A 23781-nucleotide genomic window follows, 5' to 3' on the forward strand; every position below is an offset into this window, starting at 1 on the left:
CCATAAGAAATGATAATGAAAGTCCTTCAAGATGAAATGAAAGAGCTGCTGCTGCTGCTGCTGCTAAGTCGCTTCAGTCGTGTCCGACTCTGTGCAACGCCATAGACGACAGCCCAGCAGGCTTCACCGTCCCTGGGATTCTCCAGGCAAGAACACTGGAGTGGGTTGCCATTTCCTTCTCCAATGCATGAAAGTGAAAAATGAAAATGAAAGAGCACTAGACAGTAACTCAAAACTATATGAAGAAATAAAGAAAAATAGTAGAAGTATTGACAAAGGTAAATGTAAAAGTCAATATTATTGCAAGTTTGGTTTGTAACCTTTTCTTCCTATATGATTTAAAAAGTAAACCTATGGTGTTAAGTAATAACTATAAATCTATATTAATCGGCATGCATTGTATAATTATAGCTTTTCTTCCAAAGAGCTAGCGTCTTTTAATTTCACAGCTGCAGTCACCATCTGCAGTGATTTTGGAACCCCAAAATAAAGTCTGTCACTGTTTCCATTGTTTCCGATCTATTTGCTATGAAGTGATGGGACTGGATCCCATAATCTTAGTTTTTTGAATGTTGAGTTGAAACTGTATAGTATGTAACCTCTTATGGCTGGATTCTTTCACCTAGCATGATGTTTTGAATTCTGTCAAGTTGTTTCATGTATTTGTTCCTTTCTATTGCTGAGTAGTGTTCATTGTGTAGATGTACTAAAGTTTGTTTATCCATTCATCCATTGAAGAACCTTTTGGGTTGTTTCAGTTTGGGACTGTTACAAATAAATCTGCTATGGATATTTCTATACAGTTTTTGTGTGAACATAAGTTTTTATTTCTCTAGGGTAGATCTCAGGAGTGGGATTATTGGGGCATACAGTAAATGCATTTAGCTTTACAAGAAAGCAGCAAACCATTTCCTAGAGTTGGCTGTATCATTTTGCATACCCACCGCAGTGTATCATATTACCCTACTGCCTTTGCCACAGCTAATTAAATCAGGGGTGAGTGCCTTAGACTTGTGAGTAGACTAGCATGAGAACTCTGCAGCAAAGAGGATAAGAGCACCTCAAAAACTGAATTTGAGATTCTCAAAAAGAAGAGAAGCAAAAGCCAAAGTAGAAGCAAAGCACAAACCTAGAAATACTGAGTCACCTGTGGTAGACTTATTAAGTAGGGAACAGTAAGTGCCTGTTTCAGAGGGAGTGAAGAGATAAATCAGCAGAGCTGCTATTGGATCATGAACGATGAAAAGCTCATAGCCCATTGTTCCTTGAAAACTGACCTGGCTGCTGACTTGAAGACTTACACCTTTAATTTTTTTTTTTCTGTGTAGCCTTGAACTCTCATTAGTTATGAAGGGAACTTTTAATATAAAGCTTCATTGAGATATAATTCATATACCATAAAATTTATCCATTGAAACTATTCATTGTTTTTTGTATATTCAGTAGTTACATACTCATAACCACAATCATTATTAGAAACATTTTCATTACTTCAAAGAAGCTCAATACCATGAGCAAAACAGCCTTTCTTATTATGGGGACCAGGTATAGTTCCTGCTCATCCCTAAGTAATAGGTTTACTTTTCTTGCATGCCTATGAACATATTCAAACAAGACAGTCTCAGCTTATGGCCAGAACCAGGTATCAACCTACATTCTCAAAGTTGAAAAGCTTATCTCCCACATGTGATTGTTTACTCCTGTGGGGTCCCGTGATGTCCTCCTTCCCAGGCTATAAGTATTAATAGTAAGTGAAAGCAAACTGCTCTCAATCTCATTTTTCCAGTGTTGGTTGTCAGGTGTTCAGTCATGCCCTTAATCCTAAAATGGGCATTCCAACTTCATGAATAGGGCAATGAAGAAGGAAATTAAAACAAGCCCAATAGTAGATTTGAGTAGGCAAATCAGCACACTTTAAAATAGTTATTTCAGATTTTCCCATCAGAGGAGCAGGAAGGAAAAAAAATATATAAAATTTTTTAAAAGAACAAACCCTAAGAGGAATGTGGAACAGCATCAGACATACCAATATATTACAGGAATCCCAGAGAGAGAGAAAAGAGAAAATATGAAAGAAGGACATTTTGAAGAAATAATATACAAAAACTTTTCAGATTTGGTGAAAGACATACAATTACACATCCAAAAAGTTTAATGAATTCCAAGCAGAATAAAAGAGATCACTGGAAGACACAATATAGTCATATTGTTAGAAGAATAAGACAAATCCTGAAAACTTCCTTGTAGATTTCTCTCATCTACAGAAACGAGGCAAGAGAGAAAGGGCCTATCTTGTACAAGGATGCCTCAGTAACAATGACAGCCAGTTTCTCTTCAGAAACCATATTGGCTGGAAGGCAGTGGGATGACTTGCTAATGTGCTAAAAGAAGAAAATGTCAACCAAGAATTCTATATCTGGTAAAACTATCCTTAAAAAGTGAAAGAGAGTCATGTTCCTTCGACTGCCATTGCTGCCATCCCAGGAAGATGGAAGGTGGGAGAAGAGCCTGTGTCACTTGTCACTCAAGTCCTCCAATTGTTACCCCAAAGAGTTTAGGATAGTTAACCTATGCCAAGCTTGTTAGCACTCCAACTCTGATCCAGAGTTGATCCAGGATTGCATCCAGTGCAGTGTCTACGCCATCAGTATTCTCTTTGACTGGAGAGAGCTCTACAGTATTTAATGGGGCCCAGAATGTGTGTGTCTCAGCTAATCCAGTGGGAGTTTCCAACTACAGCAATAAGCAAAGACATTAATCAGTCAGTCAGTTTAGTCGCTCAGTCATGTCTGACTCTTTGTGATCCCATGAATTGCAGGACGCAAGGCCTCCCTGTCCATCACCAAAGTGATGGTGTTCACTCAAACACCCGGAGTTCACTCAAACTCATGTCCATCGAGTTGGTGATGCCATCCAGCCATCTCATCCTCTGTCGTCTCCTTCTCCTCTGCCCTCAATCTTTCCCAGCATCAGAGTCTTTTCCAATGAGTCAACTCTTCGCATGAGGTGGCCAAAGTACTGGAGTTCAGCTTTAGCATCAGTCCTTCTAATGAACACCCAGGCCTGATCTCCTTTAGGATGGACTGATTGGACCTCCTTGCAGTCCAAGGGACTCTCAAGAGTCTTCTCCAACACCACAGTTCAAAAGCATCAATTCTTCGGCACTCAGCCTTCTTCACAGTCCAACTCTCACATCCATACATGACCACAGGAAAAACCATAGCTTTGACTAGACGGACCTTTGTTGGCAAAGTAATGTCTCTGCTTTTCAACATGCTATCTAGGTTGGTCATAACTTTGCTTCCAAGGAGTAAGGGTCTTTAATTTCATGGCTGCAGTCACCATCTGCAGTGATTTTGAAGCCCCCAAAAATAAAGTCTGACACTGTTTCCACTGTTTCCCATCTATTTCCCATGAAGTGATGGGACCAGATGCCATGATCTTCGTTTTCTGAATGTTGAGCTTTAAGCCAACTGTTTCACTCTCCTCTTTCACTTTCATCAGGAGGCTTTTTAGTTCCTCTTCATTTTCTGCCATAAGAGTGGTGTCATCTGCATATCTGAGGTTATTGATGTTTCTCCCGGCAATCTTGATTCCAGCTTGTGCTTCTTCCAGCCCAGCTTTTCTCATGACTTACTCTGCATATAAGTTAAATAAACAGGGTGACAATATATAGTCTTGACGTACTCTTTTTCCTATTTGGAACCAGTCTGTTGTTCCATGTCCAGTTCTAACTGTTGCTTCCTGACCTGCATACAGGTTTCTCAAGAGACAGGTCAGGTGGTCTGGTATTCCCATCTCTTTCAGAATCTTCCAGAGTTTATTGTGATCCACAGCCAAATTTATTGACACAAGTGTTACAACAGAAGGAATATCTGGTTCTGGTGCTGGTATTGAAACAGTCTTTGGTGGCCTTATCATTAGATATGACAGAAACCCTTCATGAAAGAAAAACAGTTCTCATATGCTATTCTTGGACTTGCCTTGTCTGAAGTGCTGAATCTCTTTTGTTTGGTGGTTTCTTTCTTGATTTTTTTTTTTTTGCCTTGCAACAGAAACTACTGCTTAAAATGTTTTAAATTTGTATTAATAACACATGTAACTGTGTAGCTTACTGTGACTCTGAAAACTGTAGTGTTGGTGTTGTGGAAATGTATGTTATTTCCAAAGTCATTTTATTGAAGGTAAAAACAAAAGACAAATGAAGGAGAAATGAGGATATTCCCAGATAAACAAAAACCAAGAGAATTAGTTATTAGTAGACATGCCCCATAAGAAATGATAATGAAAGTCCTTCAAGATGAAATGAAAGAGCTGCTGCTGCTGCTGCTGCTAAGTCGCTTCAGTCGTGTCCGACTCTGTGCAACGCCATAGACGACAGCCCAGCAGGCTTCACCGTCCCTGGGATTCTCCAGGCAAGAACACTGGAGTGGGTTGCCATTTCCTTCTCCAATGCATGAAAGTGAAAAATGAAAATGAAAGAGCACTAGACAGTAACTCAAAACTATATGAAGAAATAAAGAAAAATAGTAGAAGTATTGACAAAGGTAAATGTAAAAGTCAATATTATTGCAAGTTTGGTTTGTAACCTTTTCTTCCTATATGATTTAAAAAGTAAACCTATGGTGTTAAGTAATAACTATAAATCTATATTAATCGGCATGCATTGTATAAAGATGTTCCGTTCATTTCAGTTCAGTCACTCAGTCGTGTCCGACTCTTTGAGACCCCATGAATCGAAGCACACCAGGCCTCCCCTTCCATCACCAACCCCTGGAGTTCACCCAGACTCGCATCCATCGAGTCAGTGATGCCATCCAGCCATCTCATCCTCTGTCGTCCCCTTCTCCTCCTGCCCCCAATCCCTCCCAGCATCAGAGTCTTTTCCAGTGAGTCAACTCTTCGCATGAGGTGGCCAAAGTACTGGAGTTTCAGCTTTAGCATCAGTCCTTCAAAGAAATCCCAGGGCTGATCTCCTTCAGAATGGACTGGTTGGATCTCCTTGCAGTCCAAGGGACTCTCAAGGGTCTTCTCCAACACCACAGTTCAAAAGCATCAATTCTTCGGTGCTCAGCCTTCTTCACAGTCCAACTCTCACATCCATACATGACCACAGGAAAAACCATAGCCTTGACTAGACAGATTTTTGTTGGCAAAGTAATGTCTCTGCTTTTGAATAGGCTATCTAGGTTGGTCATAACCTTCCTTCCAAGGAGTAAGCGTCTTTTAATTTCATGGTTACAGTCACCATCTGCAGTGATTTTGGAGCCCAAAAAAATAAAGTCTGACACTGTTTCCACTGTTTCCCCATCTATTTCCCATGAAGTGATGGGACCATATGCCATGATCTTCGTTTTCTGAATGTTGAGCTTTAAGCCAACTTTTTCACTCTCCACTTTCACCTTCATCAGGAGGCTTTTTAGTTCCTCTTCACTTTCTGCCATAAGGGTGGTGTCATCTGCATATCTGAGGTTATTGATATTTGTCCTGGCAATCTTGATTCCAGCTTGTGCTTCTTCCAGCCCAGCGTTTCTCATGATGTACTCTGCATATAAGTTAAATAAACAGGGTGACAATATACAGCCTTGACGTACTCCTTTTCCTATTTGGAACCAGACTGTTGTTCCATGTCCAGTTCTAACTGTTGCTTCCTGACCTGCATACAGATTTCTCAAGAGGCGGATCAGGTGGTCTGATATTCTCATCTCTTTCAGAATTTTCCACAGTTTATTGTGATCACACAGTCAAAGGCTTTGGCATAGTCAATAAAGCAGAAATAGGTGTTTTTCTGGAACTCTCTTGCTTTTTTTGATCCATCGGATGTTGGCAATTTGATCTCTGGTTCCTCTGCCTTTTCTAAAACCAGCTTGAACATCAGGAAGTTCACGGTTCACATATTGCTGAAGCCTGGCTTGGAGAATTTTGAGCATTACTTTACTAGCATGTGAGATGAGTGCAATTGTGCGGTAGTTTGAGCATTCTTTGGCATTGCCTTTCTTTGGGATTGGAATGAAAACTGACCTTTTCCAGTCCAGTGGCCACTGCTGAGTTTTCCAAATTGCTGGCATTTTGAGTGCAGCACTTTGACAGCATCATCTTTCAGGATTTGGAATAGCTCAACTGGAATTCCATCACCTCCACTAGCTTTGTTCGTAGTGATGCTTTCTAAGGCCCACTTGACTTCATATTCCAGGATGTCTGGCTCTAGGTCAGTGATCACACCATCGTGATTATCTGGGTCATGAAGATCTTTTTTGTACAGTTCTTCTGTGTATTCTTGCCATCTCTTCTTAATATCTTCTGCTTCTGTTAGGTCCATACCATTTCTGTCCTTTATCGAGCCCATCTTTGCATGAAATGTTCCTTTGGTATCTCTAATTTTCTTGAAGAGATCTCTAGTCTTTCCCATTCTGTTGTTTTCATCTATTTCTTTGCATTGATCGCTGAGGAAGGCTTTCTTATCTCTTCTTACTATTCTTTGGAACTCTGCATTCAGATGTTTATATCTTTCCTTTTCTCCTTTGCTTTTTGCTTCTCCTCTTTTCACAGCTATTTGTAAGGCCTCCCCAGACAGCCATTTTGCTTTTTTGCATTTCTTTTCTATGGGAATGGTCTTGATCCCTGTCTCCTGTACAGTGTCACAAACCTCATTCCATAGTTCATCAGGCACTCTATCTATCAGATCTAGGCCCTTAAATCTATTTCTCACTTCCACTGTATAATCATAAGGGATTTGATTTAGGTCATACCCGAATGGTCTAGTGGTTTTCCCTACTTTCTTCAATTTAAGTCTGAATTTGGCAATAAGGAGTTCATGATCTGAGCCACAATCAGCTCCTGGTCTTGTTTTTGCTGACTGTGTAGAGCTTCTCCATCTTTGGCTGCAAAGAATATAATCAATCTGATTTCGGTGTTGACCATCTGGTGATGTCCATGTGTAGAGTCTTGTGTTGTTGGAAGAGGGTGTTTGCTATGACCAGTGCATTTTCTTGGCAAAACTCTATTAGTCTTTGCCCTGCTTCATTCCGTATTCCAAGGCCAAATTTGCCTGTTACTCCAGGTGTTTCTTGACTTCCTACTTTTGCATTCCAGTCCCCTATAATGAGAAGGACATCTTTTTTGGGTGTTAGTTCTAAAAGGTCTTGTAGGTCTTCATAGAACGGTTCAACTTCAGCTTCTTCAGCATTACTGGTTGAGGAATAGACTTGGATTACTTGATATTGAATGCTTTGCCTTGGAAATGAACAGAGATCATTCTGTCGTTTTTGAGATTGCATCCAAGTACTGCATTGCGGACTCTTTTGTTGACCATGATGGCTATTCCATTTCTTCTAAGGGATTCCTGCCTGCAGTAGTAGATATAATGGTCATCTGAGTTAAATCCACCCATTCTAGTCCATTTGAGTTCGCTGATTCCTAGAATGTCGACATTCACTCTTGCCAACTCTTGTTTGACCACTTCCAATTTGCCTTGATTCATGGACCTGACATTCCAGGTTCCTATGCAATATTGCTCTTTACAGCATCGGACCTTGCTTCTATCACCAGTCACATCCACAGCTGGGTATTCTTTTTGCTTTGGCTCCATCCCTTCATTCTTTCTGGAGTTATTTCTCCACTGATCTCCAGTAGCATATTGGACACCTACTGACGTGGGGAGTTTCTCTTTCAGTATCCTGTCATTTTGCCTTTTCATACTGTTCATGGGGTTCTCAAGGCAAGAATACTGAAGTGGGTTGCCATTCCCTTCTCCAGTGGACCACATTCTGTCAGATCTCTCCACCATGACCCGCCCATCTTGGGTTGCCCCACGGGCATGGCTTGGTTTCATTGAGTTAGACAAGTCTGTGGTCTTAGTGTGATTAGACTGACTAGTTTTCTGTGAGTATGGTTTCAGTGTGTCTGCCCTCTGATGCCCTCTTGCAACACCTACCGTCTTACTTGGGTTTCTCTTACCTTGGGCATGGGGTATCTCTTAATGGCTGTTCCAGCAAAGCGTAGCCTCTGCTCCTTACCTTGGACGAGGGGTATCTTCTCACAGCCACCCTTCCTGACCTTCAATGTGGGATAGCTCCTCTAGGCCCTCTTGCGCCCCTGCAGCCACGGATTGCTCCTCCCGGCCGCTGCTCCTGGCCTCGGGCATGGGGTTGCTCCTCCTGGCCACCGCCCCTGGCCTCGGGCGTGGGAGTGTGGGGTAGCTGTAGTTGGTGACAATAACAACATAAGGAGGGTGGAGCTGTAAAGAATTTTTTAATATAATCTACATTGAATTGGTAGAAAGTCTATTTTATCTAACTAATACTAATATAGCCTCTTCAGCTTTTTATTATTGGTAATATTTAATATTTGCTTGATATTTGTTTCCCATTCTTTTACTTTCAACCTAATTGTTTCAATGAGTCTGTAGTGTATGTCCTGTAGACAGTATATATTTGAACATACATTTGTATCTATTTTGATGATCTCTGCCTTTTGATTGGATTCTTTAATCCATTCACTAATATTATTTATATGATGGATTTATGTCTATTTTACTTTTAGTTTTCTATTAGTCTCATAACTTTTCCCCTTCTGTTCTTCCTTTATTGCTTTGCTTTGTATTATGTAGTTGTTTTCCTAGTGTAACATCTTCATTCTTTTAATAATCTTTTTCTTTATGTAGATTGTTTTGAATTATTTTCTTAGTTCTTGCTCTAGGGTTTACCATGTACATTTAGACTTTTCAGAGTCCATTCAGGTTTGTACTGACTTTGTAGTTATATTTAAAAGCATCACTCTTATAGAGTACTAGTGCCTTGTCCCCTTTTCAGTGCTTTAAAAATAACATTATATATATATTACATGTGCCAAAATACAGTGTTATAAATATTACTTTATATAATTTTATGTCTTTTAGGGAAGCTGAGAGAAGAAAGGAGAGCAAGTCTATATTTATAGAATTTACTATAGTAACCTTCTTATTTACCACTTTTGGTTCTCTTCACTTGTTCCTGTGTTTTCAAGTTACCACCTGGTGTCATTGCCTTACTGAAATACAGATTTGCTTTCATTCATTTTCTTCTATTATTATCAAAATGGATTACATTTCTATGTGTTGTAGGTCAGCCATACAATTATATAACGGTTCTTTTATAAGTTGATTTTTAAATCACTTAAGGGAACAAAGGAAAATAAATATTTATACTGTCTTTCATAATTACCTTTACTGGTGCCTTTCCTTTTCCTGAGGATTTGAATTACTGTCTGCAGTCTCTTGTTTTCCACCTTAATAACTTTGTTTAGCATTTCTTGTAAGATAGGTCTTCTTGCAACAGATTCTCAGTTTTTATTTTGAATGTCTTTATTTTACTTTCATTTTGGAAGATATAAGATTTTTGGTTGACAACTTTTTCCCTGTAACACTCGAGTGTGTTATTCCACTGTCTTTTGGCCCCCATTGTTTCTGATGAGAAATCAGTATGCCATGAGTCATTTTTGTATTGCTGCTTTCAAAATTCTTTTTTGTCTCTGTCTTTTAACATATTTACAATGATATGCTTGTATGTGGATATATTTATATTACTTGGATGAGCTTCATGGATGTGTTGACTAAATGTTTTTCATCAAATTTGTGAAGCCATTGGACATTATATCTTAATTTTTTTTTTAACTGCTCCTTATCTCCTCTCTCTTCTTCTGGTACTTCCATTATGCATATGTTGGTGCACCTACTGGTATCCAGCATTCTTCTGAGGCTCTGTTCATCTTTCTTCAGCCTTTTGTCTCCTGTGTTCTTTGAGTTGCATAATTACCACTGGTCTATCTTCAAGGGGCTTCCCTGGTGGCTTGTGGTAAAGAATGCACCTGCCAGTGCAGGAGATGTGAGTTGGATCCCTGGGTTGGGAAGATCCCCTGGAGAAGGAAATGGTAACCCCCTCCAGTAGCCTAGGAAATCCAATGGACAGAGTAGCCTGGCAGGCTATAGTCCACGGTGTCACAAAGAGTCAGATACAACTTAGCCACTAAACAACAATAACAGCAACAATGACTGTTGTCAAGAGAGCTGACTCTTTCTTCTATTAGTTCAGATCTGTTATTGAACCCCTTTAGTTAACTTGTCATTTTACTTACTGCACTTTTTATCCTCCACAATGTTAATGTAAGTTTTTTTAAAAAATTACTTCTCTCTGTTTATTGACATTCTCTACTTGTTGCAATTTTGTCATACCCTTATCTACTTCTAGCATGGCTTTCTTCAGCTCTTTCAATATGTTTATAATGATTATTATGAAATCTTGCTAAATCCAACACCTGGACCCTCTCGTAGCCAGTTTCTGTTGCCTATCTTTTTTCCTATGTAAGAGTCAGGCACACTGTCCTGTTTCTTTGTATGTCTTGTAATTTTTTTGTTGAAAATTAGACCCTCTAGATAATATATTGTAGTGAATCTGGATACTGATTAGCCCTCTCCCCAGGGACTTGTTTGTTGCTATTTGTCTACTTAATTGTTTAGTGACTTAACTATTTTAGGGAAATCTATTGCCCCTGTAATGTTCAGACTCTGTACGTGCTCCTCAGAGGTTGTAGCCTTCAGTGTGCACAGATTGCTCTGCGATGACAGTGTTTCAGCAGGGCTCACTTTGTGTCTTTCCCTGATCTCTCTGTTAAGCTGTCTGCCTCTATTGGTATCACACCCAGATTTTAGGCTGATTTTTCTGCTGTTTCTGTCTGTACCCTGGGACATAAATTTCTTTGTAGTTTGGTCCAATTAAATTTGGCCTCCTTTACTAACGTACTTTTTTGAGACTAGTCTCTTGACATGTTTTCTGTCCCTAGAAGGCTATTTTAGCTTTTTTCTTTCACTGGTTCTCTCTGTTAAACTTGCTGACCTAACAGTTTAGCTTGCTGTTATTATTGAAGCTATCAGACTTCCTTTTAATTTCTTAACTCAATTTTTCCATTATTTTTGAGATAATAGAAAAATTGGCTTAGGCTTGAACTTCTCTATACTGTTTTAAATAAAGTCATTTCCTCTTAGGAGAGATTAAGAGCTCTCTGTTGTTATGGCTGCCTTTCTACCTGGGCAAAATTTCTGAGCCACTGTGCCAGAGCAGGTGTTAGGGACAGTGGCCCACTTCTTTGGAATGACAACCCTGCTTAAGAGCAGATCACTGGGTGAGGCGGTAGCCTCTGGTCTTCCTGGAGTCGAGTCTCTGTCCTGCCAACAGCTTGAAGGAAAGTGAAAGTATTAGTCACTCAGTCACGTCTGACTCTTCAGGACCCCATGGACTGTAGCCCACCAGGTTGCTCTGTGCATGGAATTGTCCAAGCAGGAATTGCCAGGTGGGTTGCCATTCCCTTCTCCAGGGGATCTTCCTGACCCAGGGATCAAACCCAGGTCTCCCACATTGCAGGCAGATTCTTTACTGTTTGAGCCACCAGGGAAGCCCACCAATAGCTTGGGACAAGGGCAATTAGGGCCACAGTATCTTAGGCCTTCTTCATCTGGGATTGAGCCTCCAATTTATGTGTGTGGTCTGGGCTTAAGAAGGGAGCCCTAAACCTCTATGCTGCACTTGCCTAAAATTTATTCTCTGTTACACAGAGTTAGGAGGGAAAAGAAATGTTGGCGGCTCATCCTTCTGGGGGTGGGGGAAGCCATATCCCTTTGGAGTCAGGGGAAGAGGGAGGCCCATCTTCTTGTCAGTACAACCTAGAGTAGAGTTTCCATCACATGAGCTTCGTGGGAGTGACAAGTGAGTGGGTTATGGGTAAAGTGCCACAAACTTTCACTTCTTACCAAGAATTAGTAGATTTTCTTATATGTTTCTTCATTTGCCATGTACCTTTAGAGCAATTTACATAGAATTTAAATTATTGTCTTTAAAAATAATTTTTGCCAGTATGTTTGGTTCACTGGGGAGTATGTCTATAGAACTCTTCATGCTTCCACTCTTGAAATGGACCTTTTTGTTGAGTTGCTTTTGTAGCTGGTATGTAGAATTTATACAGAGATATGTGTGTGTGTGTTGCTCAGTTGTGTCCAACTCTTTGTGACCCCATGGGCTGTAGCCCACCAGGCTTCTCTATCCATGGAGTTCTCCAGGCAAATCCTGGAGTGGGTTGCCATTCCCTTCTTCAGGGGATCTTCCCACCTAGGGAATTGAACCTGGGTCTCCCGCTTTGCAGGCAGATTCCTTACTGTCGGAGCCAACAGGGAAGCCCACATGCAAAATAAAGTGGTAAGTAATTCATAAGATGAAAATCCTGAAGGTAAAGGATTATTCTTATATTTTTTGCATGAGGAAACTATTTCTTTGTATTGCTTAGAGTTCAAATCAAAATCCTGTTATTTCTAAATCCCAGGTGCTTGTTCACTGACTGATATGCTTTTGATTTGTATTTTTAATGAATTGAGACCCTAATCTTCAGATAACAAAGGCATTTGTTATGTACTGCTACATAAAAAATTTCCCTGAAACCTAATGGCCCAAAACAAAAATACACTTTTTTTTTTTTTTTTTTTAAATCCTTACCATTTCTATGGGTCAGGAATTCATAGCTGGGCAGTTTCTCCTTAGATTCAGGCATGAAGGTGCTTTCAGGATGTTGATTTAAGCTGTAGTCATTTATGCTTCACTGAGGCTGGGGGTTCTGTCTCCCAACTGGCTCCCTGAAATGGCTGCCAATTTGGTGGTAAGTTGTTGGCTGGAAGCTTTAATTTCTCTCCTTATGGGCTTCTCTGGCTTTCCCTAATGTGAGTAATCCAAGGAGAGAAGGGAGTCAGTCAGAGTTTACTCTTTTCATGGCCTAGCCTTGCAAGTCACATAGCATCACTTGTACCACATTCTATTCATTAGAAACAATCTGGTAAATCGAACCTTCCTTCAGAGGAAATGGAATTGGGCTCCCCTTTGTGAAGTGAAATGTATCAAAGAATTTGTGGACTGATTTAGAAACCATCTTAAGAAGAGGCAAACAGATTTCAGTTCACCATTGCATTAGCTATGATAAAAACTCAGAAAAATATCTAGTTTTCTTGAGTTAGTTTCTACAATTCTCTATATATTATACTTGGCTACACAACTTACAGTCTGGCATAAATCCTGCAAAATTCAAGTATCAGTAAGAACTATGTTTTCTCAATGTTTTTGTTCTGTTGCAGGACCTGAAATGGTGTGGGATTTCTCAAATTTTCATCATGGCCCCTTGTCTATCCCAGTAGTTAGATTTGGATTCTAAAGACAATGGTTGCCTCCAAATTCTATTAGGATAGTTGCAATTGAGATGAAATGGCGATGAGATTCTTTGTCATTGAAACAAAGCCCCATTTATGTTAACAAATCACAGGATATGTTTGTGATGACTATTCTTTTTCTAATACGTTTAGGCATTAAGCTGTGACTGTGCTGAACGGGCAGAAGCTGAGCTCTGGATAGAGCTGCTCCGTACTTGTCTGACCAGTCAGAAAACAGAGTGGGTAAAATAAGAGGGTGGGGAATTGTAAAATAGAGTGTAGGTGAGAAGAGGATATGGGGTAGGATAGCTTTTTTTCCGATATTAGACATTTTTAGATGGGAATGAGAATATCTGTAAGTGGTCCAAGGAGACTAGATGACATGAAATCCTGGAGTAGCATGAATATAGTAGACTCTAAAGAGCCTGGCAGGCTATAGTCCATGGGGTCACAAAGGAGTCAGACATGACTTAGAGACTAAACAACATTAAGATTGAAAAAATATTTTGCCATGAATATTGATGAGCATCCTTCAGTTTATAGGAGATTTCCAGACACATCTTAATAGGCAAGCTAATCTGGTCCCCTCCCTTTAAAGAGATTGAAACTCAATGAGTTTAGTATCAGAGCAGGGACTAGAAAGGTCAGTTCCTAATCTAGTGTTTTATTCAGTGTTTTTATATTGTCTTGAGTGGTTCATAAGGCTTTGCATTATCTGGTTCCTTGATACCTCTCCACCTTCAATTTCCCCTACATCCTGTCACCTCAGCTGAGCTGGCTTTCTTATTCCTCCAACACACCCAACATGCTCTCTCCTCTCCAGGGAGGACCTCTCTGATTACCTTATTGAAAGCATAACCCAGCCCCTTGCTTCATCATTTTCCTTATTTGCCTTATTTCCCTTTAAAGAGGTTATTACAGTTAAATGAGATCAGATGGGTGGGCCCTTATCCATTATGACTGATGTTCTTTTAAGAAAAGGGAGAAACACCCGGAATGCACAGGCATAGAGAAAAGCCCACTTGAGGACCCAGCAAGAAGGTGGCCGACTTTCTTGTCCAAAGAGAGAAGCCTCAGGAGAAATCAAACCTGTCCACATCTTGATCTTGGACTTCCAGCCTCCAAAACCGTAAGAAAATAAGTTCTTGTTGTTTAAGTCATCCAGCCAGTGGTATTTTATGGCAGCTTAAACCAGTATTCCTTGTTTCCCTCCACTCATCTCCTTAGTTACTCATGCTGTTGCAGCCTTGTTAGCCTTCTTGCTGTTTCTCAAATATGCCAAGCTGGCTTTCACCTCAGTGAAACACCTCAGTGAAATGTAAAACACTGAAAGCTTGGAAAGCTCTTCCTCCCACATATCTCTGCTGCTGCTACTGCTGCTGAGTCACTTCAGTCGTGTCTGACTCTGTGCGACCCCATAGACGGCAGCCCACCAGGCTCCCCCATCCCTGGGATTCTCCAGGCAAGAACACTGGAGTGGGTTGCCATTTCCTTCTCCAATGCATGAAAGTGAAAAGTGAAAGTGAAGTTGTTCAGTCGTGTCCAACCCTCAGCAATGCCATGGACTGCAGCCTACCAGGATCCTCCATCCATGGGATTTTCCAGGCAGGAGTACTGGAGTGGGGTGCCATTGCCTTCTCCGAAATATCTCTGCAGCTTATGCTTAATTCCCACACTTCAGTCAGGTTTCTGCTCACATGTTGCCTTCTTAATGATGCCATCCTATTTAAATTTTAGCCTTTGTCACCTCTTGGTTCCCTATGTCCTGATTTCTATGTTTGTTTTTCCTCATACCACTTATCACCATCTGATATACTACATACTTACTTTATTGTCTGTCCCTCCCATTAAGGCTGGAGATGCCATGAGAGCAGGAGTTAGTGTTGCTTTCTGGTTTGCCACTGATACTTTGGTACCCAGAGGGCTCCTGGCACAGAGTAGGCCCTCGAGTAATATTTATTGGATCAGTTGGTGGATGAACAAATGGCACTGGCCCATAGGTAGGCAAAAAGATTGATAGGATAGACTAGAGAGGCCATAAATCCATTTTCATATATAGGAATTTAATAATTTGTTGTCATTTTTTTTAAAGGGAAGAAATTGCAGAGAAGGGAGAAATGGTTGTTTACTTAATGTATGGAAACTTCATGGTTGATGTAATACATTTGGAAGAAGACAAAGTTAGGTTGCTACTTTTTATCATACAAAGAATTCATCTTAGATTAATTGAATGTCTAAATGTAAAAAAGTTATAAAAATATAAGCAAAAATATAGATATTTTAGAAGAATTTTTGGATAATTTCTGTGTGTATATGCTTTGGGTTGGGTGGGGGGGTGAGATGAGGCTTCTTAGACCGAAAGCAAACAATTAACAAACAAAACGCCCACACCATTTAGAAGTCATAACAGAATAAGTGACAAATTTGATTACATTTAAATTTTATAATGGCAAAAGACACTAAGAAATAAAAATTGTCAATGAGGAGGAACCAATTGCGACATATTTGACAAAGGGTTATATTCCTTGTATACAAGCACCAGCTCTTTATAAAAGAGACAGTCAGCTCATTAGAAATACAAAGTGTATTAAAAGGGCTTTAAAAAAAAAAAAAAACTCATCAGGATCATTCATCCTTTCGTCAGATATACACTGATTTTCTACTGTGTGCCAAGTATCATTCTAGGTATCAAGAGATAAAGCAGTAAAAAAATCAGACAAATGTCCCTGACATCATAGAGCTCATGTTCTAGTGGAGGGAGATAGGTAGGAAATAATGAGATAAACCATAAGGTATGTTAGAAGGTGATAAGTGCTATAGAAATAAGGCCATGTAAAGGAGCAACATAAAGGAAGTAAATATAAGAGGTTAGTGCACCCAACTCTAGGGAAATGAATAAGAAAACTTAGATGGAATGGATGCTTTTTCTAGGAGAATGTAAATGACAAGAATGATTGTGGAGGCAGGAGAGAAATTCTAGCCAAATTATTATATGTCTTAAAATATCTAGAGAAAGTTGTTTAAGAGCAACCCCTAGAAAAAGCGCCAGAAGAGGTATTTCAAAGGTGAATTCTACCAAGGTTAAAGAGCAGACAGGTCCATTGATTTTTTAAACTATTTTAGAGTTTAGAGAAAGAAGTGAGGTTGTAGAGAATGATTATTTGTTAACATATTTAATAACAATGGGAATTCATATAAGTTTTTTGAAAACTGTTGTGTCAATATCTAGTAAAATTAAATTATCTATCTCCTTTAATCTGGCTGTCTCACTATTGGGATTCTTGCCTTTGGAAATAAAAAATATCAGTTGGTAAGGCTGTTTGTATAAAACAATGTTTGTAGTATCAACTTCAGTGTTCAACAGGTTGAATTAATTGATGGGTGAGTTATACTATGAATATTTTATGCAACTATTTAAAAAAGAATTTATATGATTTACTTGGAGAAATGTCAGTAATCAGGAAAGCAAACAGCAGGCTAACGTGTAAATCTTTGGGGAAAAAAGAATGAAGAACATTTCCAATTACACGCAAATAACATGTTTGTGTATGTTTATATGAATATAAAGAAATATATGAAAGGAAATAATCACACTTGAACCTTGATTATTTGGAGTTTTGGGAGAGCTTGGCTTTTTCTTTGTTGTTTTTGGCTTGTTGCCTCTATCAAAATTTTTAGTATGAAATGAATATCCAGTAAGATATTTTATAAAAGACTTTTCTTTCAGCATTTTCTATGCTAGTTTTAATGTGAATAAAAGACGTACATCTGCTTGGGTACTAGGTAAAGCTGATGCTAGAAACGGGGGAGTTGATATTAATTTGGTGGTATCCAAAAGGCAGTATAGCAAGAAGAGATAAGAAAGCCTTCTTCAGCGATCAATACAAAGAAATAGACGAAAACAACAGAATGGGAAAGACTAGAGATCTCTTCAAGAAAATTAGAGATACCAAGGGAACATTTCATGCAAAGATGGGCTCGATAAAGGACAGAAATGGTATGCACCTAACAGAAGCAGAAGATACTAAGAAGAGGTGGCAGGAATACACAGAAGAACTGTACAAAAAAGATCTACATGACCAAAATAATCCCAATGGTGTGATCACTGACCTAGAGCCAGACATCCTGGAATGTGAAGTCAAGTGGGCCTTAGAAAGCATCTCTACGAACAAAGCTAGTGGTGATGGAATTCCAGTTGACCTATTTCAAATCCTGAAAGATGATGCTGTGAAAGTGCTGCACTCAATATGCCAGCAAATTTGGAAAACTCAGCAGTGGCCACAGGACTGGAAAAGGTCAGTTTTCATTCCAATCCCAAAGAAAGGCAATGCCAAAGAATGTTCAAACTATCGCACAATTGCACTCATCTCACACGCTAGTAAAGTAATGCTCAAAATTCTCCAAGCCAGGCTTCAGCAATACGTGAACCGTGAACTTCCAGATGTTCAAGCTGGTTTTAGGAAAGGCAGAGCAACCAGAGATCAAATTGCCAACATCCGCTGAATCATCGAAAAAGCAAGAGAGTTCCAGAAAAACATCTATTTCTGCTTTATTGACTATGCCAAAGCCTTTGACTGTGTGGATCACAATAAACTGTGGAAAATTCTGAAAGAGATGGGAATACCAGACCACCTGACCTGCCTCTTGAGAAACCTAAATGCAGGTCAGGAAGAAACAGTTAAAACTGGACATGGAACAACAGACTGGTTTCAAATAGGAAAAGGAGTACGTCAAGGCCGTATATCGTCACCCTGCTTATTTAACTTATATGCAGAGTACATCATGAGAAACGCTGGGTTGGAAGAAGCACAAGCTGGCATCAAGATTGCTGGGAGAAATATCAATAAAGTCAGATATGGAGATGACACCACCCGTATGGCAGAAAGTGAAGAGGAACTAAAAAGCCTCGTGATGAAAGTGAAAGAGGAGAGTGAAAAAGTTGGCTTAAAGCTCAATATTCAGAAAACGAAGGTCATGGCATCTGGTCCCATCACTCCATGGGAAATAGATGGGGAAACAGTGGAAACAGTGTCAGACTTTATTTTTTTGGACTCCAAAATCACTGCAGATGGTGACTGCAGCCATGAAATTAAAAGACGCTTACTCCTTGGAAGGAAAGTTATGACCAACCTAGATAGCATATTGAAAAGCAGAGACATTACTTTGCCAACAAAGGTCTGTCTAGTCAAGGCTATGGTTTTTCCTGTGGTCATGTATGGATGTGAGAGTTGGACTGTGAAGAAGGCTGAGCACCGAAGAATTGATGCTTTTGAACTGTGGTGTTGGAGAAGACCCTTGAGAGTCCCTTGGACTGCAAGGAGATCCAACCAGTCCATTCTGAAGGAGATCAGCCCTGGGATTTCTTTGGAAGGAATGGTGCTAAGGCTGAAACTCCAGTACTTTGGCCACCTCATGTGAAGAGTTGACTCATTGGAAAAGACTCTGGTGCTTGGAGGGATTGGGGGCAAGAGGAGAAGGGGACAACAGAGGATGAGATGGCTGGATGGCATCACTGACTCGATGGACATTGAGTCTGAGTGAACTCCAGGGGTTGGTGATGGACAGGGAGGCCTGGCATGCTGCGATTCATGGGGTCACAAAGAGTCAGACATGACTGAGCAACTGAACTGAACTGAAAAGGCAGGATTTGTGAATTTGACCAGATTTTGCCAATGATTGAATTTTTTTGAATTTTTGCCAATGATTGAACTCTACAAAGTAGAGTTACGTTGAGAAGTTACTCAGGTTCTCTCAACCCAAGGTTTTTAATTGGTAAAAGAAAGGTTAAAAGTATTTACCACATTCAATTCAGTTCAGTTCAGTCGCTCAGTCGTGTCCAACTCTTTGCGACCCCATGAATTGCGGCAGGCTAGGCCTTCCTGTCCATCATCGACTCTAGGAGTTCACTCAAACTCATGTCCATCGAGTCGGTGATGCCATCCAGCCACCTCATCCTGTGTCGTCCCCTTTTCCTCCTGTCCCCAATCTCTCCCAGAATCAGGGCCTTTTCCAATGAGTCAACTCTTCGCATGAGGTGGCCAAAGTACTGGAGTTTCAGCTTCAGCATCATTCCTTCAAAAGAACACCCAGGACTGATCTCCTTTAGAATGGACATGTTGGATCTTCTTGCAGTCCAAGAGACTCTCAAGAGTCTTCTCCAACACCACAGTTCAAAAGCCTCTTTTACCACATTAGGTAGGTATTTTTATTGTTTAACAACTCAAGAAAGGACCTTTAAAGTGTTAAGCTTTTACCTCAATAAGATTTAATTGAATTCATATTTCCTGACATTTTCAGTGGCTGTGATAGACGTCGCATTATTGCAAGTATATATCTATTTCTATATCTTTATATAGAGGATAAAAGGCAGGCAAAGCATTACAATATCCAATGCCAGATGAGTACTATTTATTTTAATGTATTATTGAAGGCAAAAATGATCAGGGAAGACTTAATGGAGGAGGTGGGACAATGCAGGTCTTACATATGCTCATGATTTGGACAGGATAGTATTGGACAGGCACGGAATCGCAGAGGCACTGATACCGGTGCAGGAGTTTTGCCAGGGACGCCTGGAGTAACACACGCGAGAGCGCCGCCTTCCGGAACCAAGTTTCGCTGGTCGGTTTCTCTTGTCTACGGGAGAACCATGTGCCGGGGGTACGCAGGCGCGGGCAGCAGATGAGGGCTCGCCAAGGCTCGGCAGACGCGCATGCGTGCGGCTCTCTGGAGGCGGTAGCTTCTTCGGCGTCGAGACTGGAGGCTGAGTGCTAAACTGTGGGGCGCAAATGGAATCCGGCGGTTAGTCGGGTAGGCATAGGTAGGACGGCTGCCTTGTGGGGAACAGGGGATTGGAAGGCGGGAGCCCAAAGCGTGGAGGTCCTGAGCCTTTCCTGTATGGTCCAGGCCGACCATTGTATCTGTGTCGCAGCGACTGCGCACAAAATGGCGGCGGGCTGACGGCGGGGGCGGGAGGAGATTGGGGGACCCCCGGGATGGGAAGGGAGCTTGGCTCCCCAGCCACAGCGTCGGTTCACCGCACTGCTCCGGAGGGGCAGGTCGGGCACCGGGGCGAGGACCCTGCTTCAGAAAGAGCCGCCTGACGCGTTTGCACTGGGCGGAGGAACGAAAACAGCCCTTTGGCAAGGCCGTGGCTGCCCCTTCCCCATCGGCGCAGGGCCGGCCGGGCCGCGCCAGGCCTGACAGGAGGAAGCGGTGGTGAGGGAGCTTCGCGGAGGGAGGAACCATTCCCGTCGGGCCCGGAGGAGAGGCAGTGGAGCTCGAGCTGAGCCCATTAGCGAGCGACATTGTATAAGAAGCGTGGAGGAGAAGAACGTGTTTGTGTTCGGGGCTGGGGAAGGGGGAGCTGAGGTGAAGGGGGAGCGTACGATGTAGCGGCTTTGGCTGGTCCGGGTTTCTTCTGCCTGCCTTGTGCGGGAATGAAAGCCAAGAGAATGTCGTCTCTGTGCGGGATACGAAGGGCTCACGAACTGCTCTGATACTTACTTCCAGATTTCTCAGAGGAATCGAGAATGCGGATCGCTAGTGATTCCTAGCTTGGGCCCGTTCTGTTCAAGTTGGGGGGAGAACGTGTACCACATACGAGAATCCTTGAGGACAGCTGAAACAGATCTTCTGTTGAGATAACTGAATGAGGGAGACTTCTATTATTACAAGACCTGTAATTGAACTAGACAGTGAAGGCTGCCTCAAGCTATTTCCTCTTAATCTTAAATTTTGCTCCTAGGCAAAATTTGGGGGGGGGAATACTATTTTAATCTGGAGGAGTTCTGAAAAAAATTTGTTATAGGGATCCGGCGACTTACGTTGGTTTAAATTCTTTTTCTAACCAGCTTTGGAATTGTGCAAACAAAATTTTTTATTGTAAAGGGTTAATGTATTTTTCAAGGATGTCTGTTGGCTCATTTACAATTAAAATTGATAAACTGAAAAAACTTACAAAAATGAGGTTAATGAAATTTATACAGAAAAATGAACGCATAATTTACATTATTTCAACATAGCTTTAAATATTGTTGATGAGGTATTCTAGACTTAGTGGGCTTATGTTGTATTCTTTTTCTTTTTGGCAACATTTCATATACACTTTATTTTGTATTCCCATACTTTGTAATATACACTTTTAAGTAATTATGTAATATACACTTTAAAATAATATGTAATATACATATTTTATGTAATAGACACTTAAATAATATACACTTTAAAAATTAACACATTAGTACACTAAAATATGCTGGACCATTCCCTTGATTGGTTGTTGAAACCAAGTGAGGGAAAGATAAAACAGTTGGAAGAAATCACAAAATCTCATCCGTTTTTATTACTAGCTTTATGTCACACATATCTATTACCTTGAGTATTGGTTATATTTTAGTTTTGTAACTGTAATGTGTTATTTTGTTATGGAAGGTGTATACAGCAGATACTCAGGTTTTAAAAATGCTTCTTAGAGTCAGTGATCACTTTGTATTTCATGGCTGTCTTAAAGGTTTTCTCTTGGGTGCTCTTAAGAAGGTCATCTCTGGAAATTTTGTTTTTATGTAGTGAAAGAAAATGAGAGACAAATAGTTTAGTGGAAAGAGAATAGGCTTTGGAATCAGAAGATTTGGCTTCGAATCCCAGTTTTCCTCTTACTGTCTGAGTGAAATGTGGGGTAAGTTATTTTAGTCTTCCTGAACTTTTATTTCCTTGTCTGTAAAGTGGTAATAATACTGCTTCCTGCCTGGAATTATTGTGAGGGAGAAAATGTGTGAAAAGCCCCTATCCTTTGAGACATAACTAGGTGCTTAATAAATGTTAGTTGTTACTACTGCAAATTTTTAGGTGCTTTGGAAGCATCTTTTGATAGAAAATTGCAACCTGCAGATAGTCCCTCTTAATAAAAAGAAGAGGCTTAAAGAATGTAGGTTAAATTGATAGAATTTTGGAGCTGAAAGATCATCTAATGTTTCATTAAAATACTTTGTTCATCTATAAACTTTATGTATACCTCTCTTACTTTATGTATACCCCTCTTGAAGCACGTATCAAAATTGTACCCATTTATTTATATGATTGTTAGGCTCATCTTTGTATCTGTCTCAATGCCTAGTTTGTGTTAGATACTCACAGGTCGGGTGAATGAACTCAGCTGATGGTTGCCAGAGTCTGGGTAAGAACACAGGCTTTGGGGTCCAAATCATGCTTTGCTCCTATGACTTAACGTATACTGATCAGGGTTTGGAAAAAAATCTGTCCAAATGATTAATAAAATGCTTTATATACTGAGAAACAGTGCTTCTAGTCTGGGTACCCAGTAACATATTTTGGGGTGTTTTGCAAGTAAACAAGCCACTGAATGTTGAAGTGGTTTAGAGATCCTCCAAACTGAAAGTAATTATACTTGTGGCTAAAGCCAGTAAGCCTTCTTTATGTTTAGCTTTTCTTACTGTTTCACTGCCTCAACTTATTTATTTACTGTAGTCTGAAATTTGTGATTGAAATGAAAATGAGAGGAAGATAGGTATATGGAAAATAAGAGTAATGGAAAGGAAAAAACATGGTAGGGAAAAGGTAAGGTATAAAATAAAACACAGCTCTAATGATCAGTGAAGATCAAGAGTAATGGTTTTGTATTGAAAAGAAAAAAGTTCAGGGAGTTTAGGAGAAGGAGTTTTTAAGGTGTGCATATTTTGATATTTTCTTAGTGCTACCTTGGGAAACTTATATTTTGGATTATTTTTCAACTCTTGAGCCCCTTAAATAAATACCAAAATATATTTATTGTTACAGTCTTTAAGTTTTCATACTTTTCCCTTGCCTCATTTCTAGTCCATTTTATTAAACTTTCAGGTGATTTCTTTGTTGTCTCTGCCTAATGAGTGACTGTTACCAACTTTCTATTCTTTTTAATTTCCTCACTTGTTAGAAAAATTTTTTTTAATTAGGGAAAATTTTAAGTCTTTACAGAAAGCAGAAAGTATTATATACTTATCACCCAGCTGCAACAATTAAAATTTACAACAATTATAAGTAAATCTTGTCTCTGCTCTCCACCCTATTTTTTTAAGCAATTCCTATGACATATTCCTTAATTTATAGTTCAGAATTTTTCTCTAAAATTTTAGAAAAAGACATGAATATCACACCTAAAGTAATAATAATTCCTTAATGTCAGATATTCAGTCAATTATTCAAATCTCCCCATTTATTTCTTACATGCTACCCCACCGTATTGATATTTTTTGAAATTATCTAGGTCTTAATGAAAGATAACTACCTGCTTCTTAAGTAAAGCATTTTGTTTATTAATGTAACATTTTTTGAGCCATCTGTTGCATGTCAGGGGGTATAATTTTAATCATTTTTTACATCAACAGTACGTGGAGTCATGGGTTAATCAGCTTGCTGAGGCTCACATTTTTAGCACTCCAGGATCAGAATTAAAGCACTGAGTCTAGGGTCTGAGTTCTTAAAAAAACACTGTGCTGTGTTAGTCGGAAATTTTATTTATGGGAGTTACCCAATTTTGCATGAAATCACTTGCTGGCACCCTTCGTAGT

General features: G+C 40.0%; 1 protein-coding gene and 1 pseudogene across 1 annotated transcript in view; both read left to right on the forward strand.

Annotated features, from left to right (window-relative positions):
- Positions 1-23781, forward strand: part of ZNF638 (zinc finger protein 638) — a 147910-nt gene that overhangs the window by 37409 nt on the left and 86720 nt on the right.
- LOC102275965 (ATP synthase F(0) complex subunit C3, mitochondrial-like) lies at positions 188-13468 on the forward strand (annotated as a pseudogene).

Source organism: Bos mutus, chromosome 11, assembly GCF_027580195.1.
Source record: "Bos mutus isolate GX-2022 chromosome 11, NWIPB_WYAK_1.1, whole genome shotgun sequence".
NCBI classification, from domain to species: Eukaryota; Metazoa; Chordata; class Mammalia; order Artiodactyla; family Bovidae; genus Bos; species Bos mutus.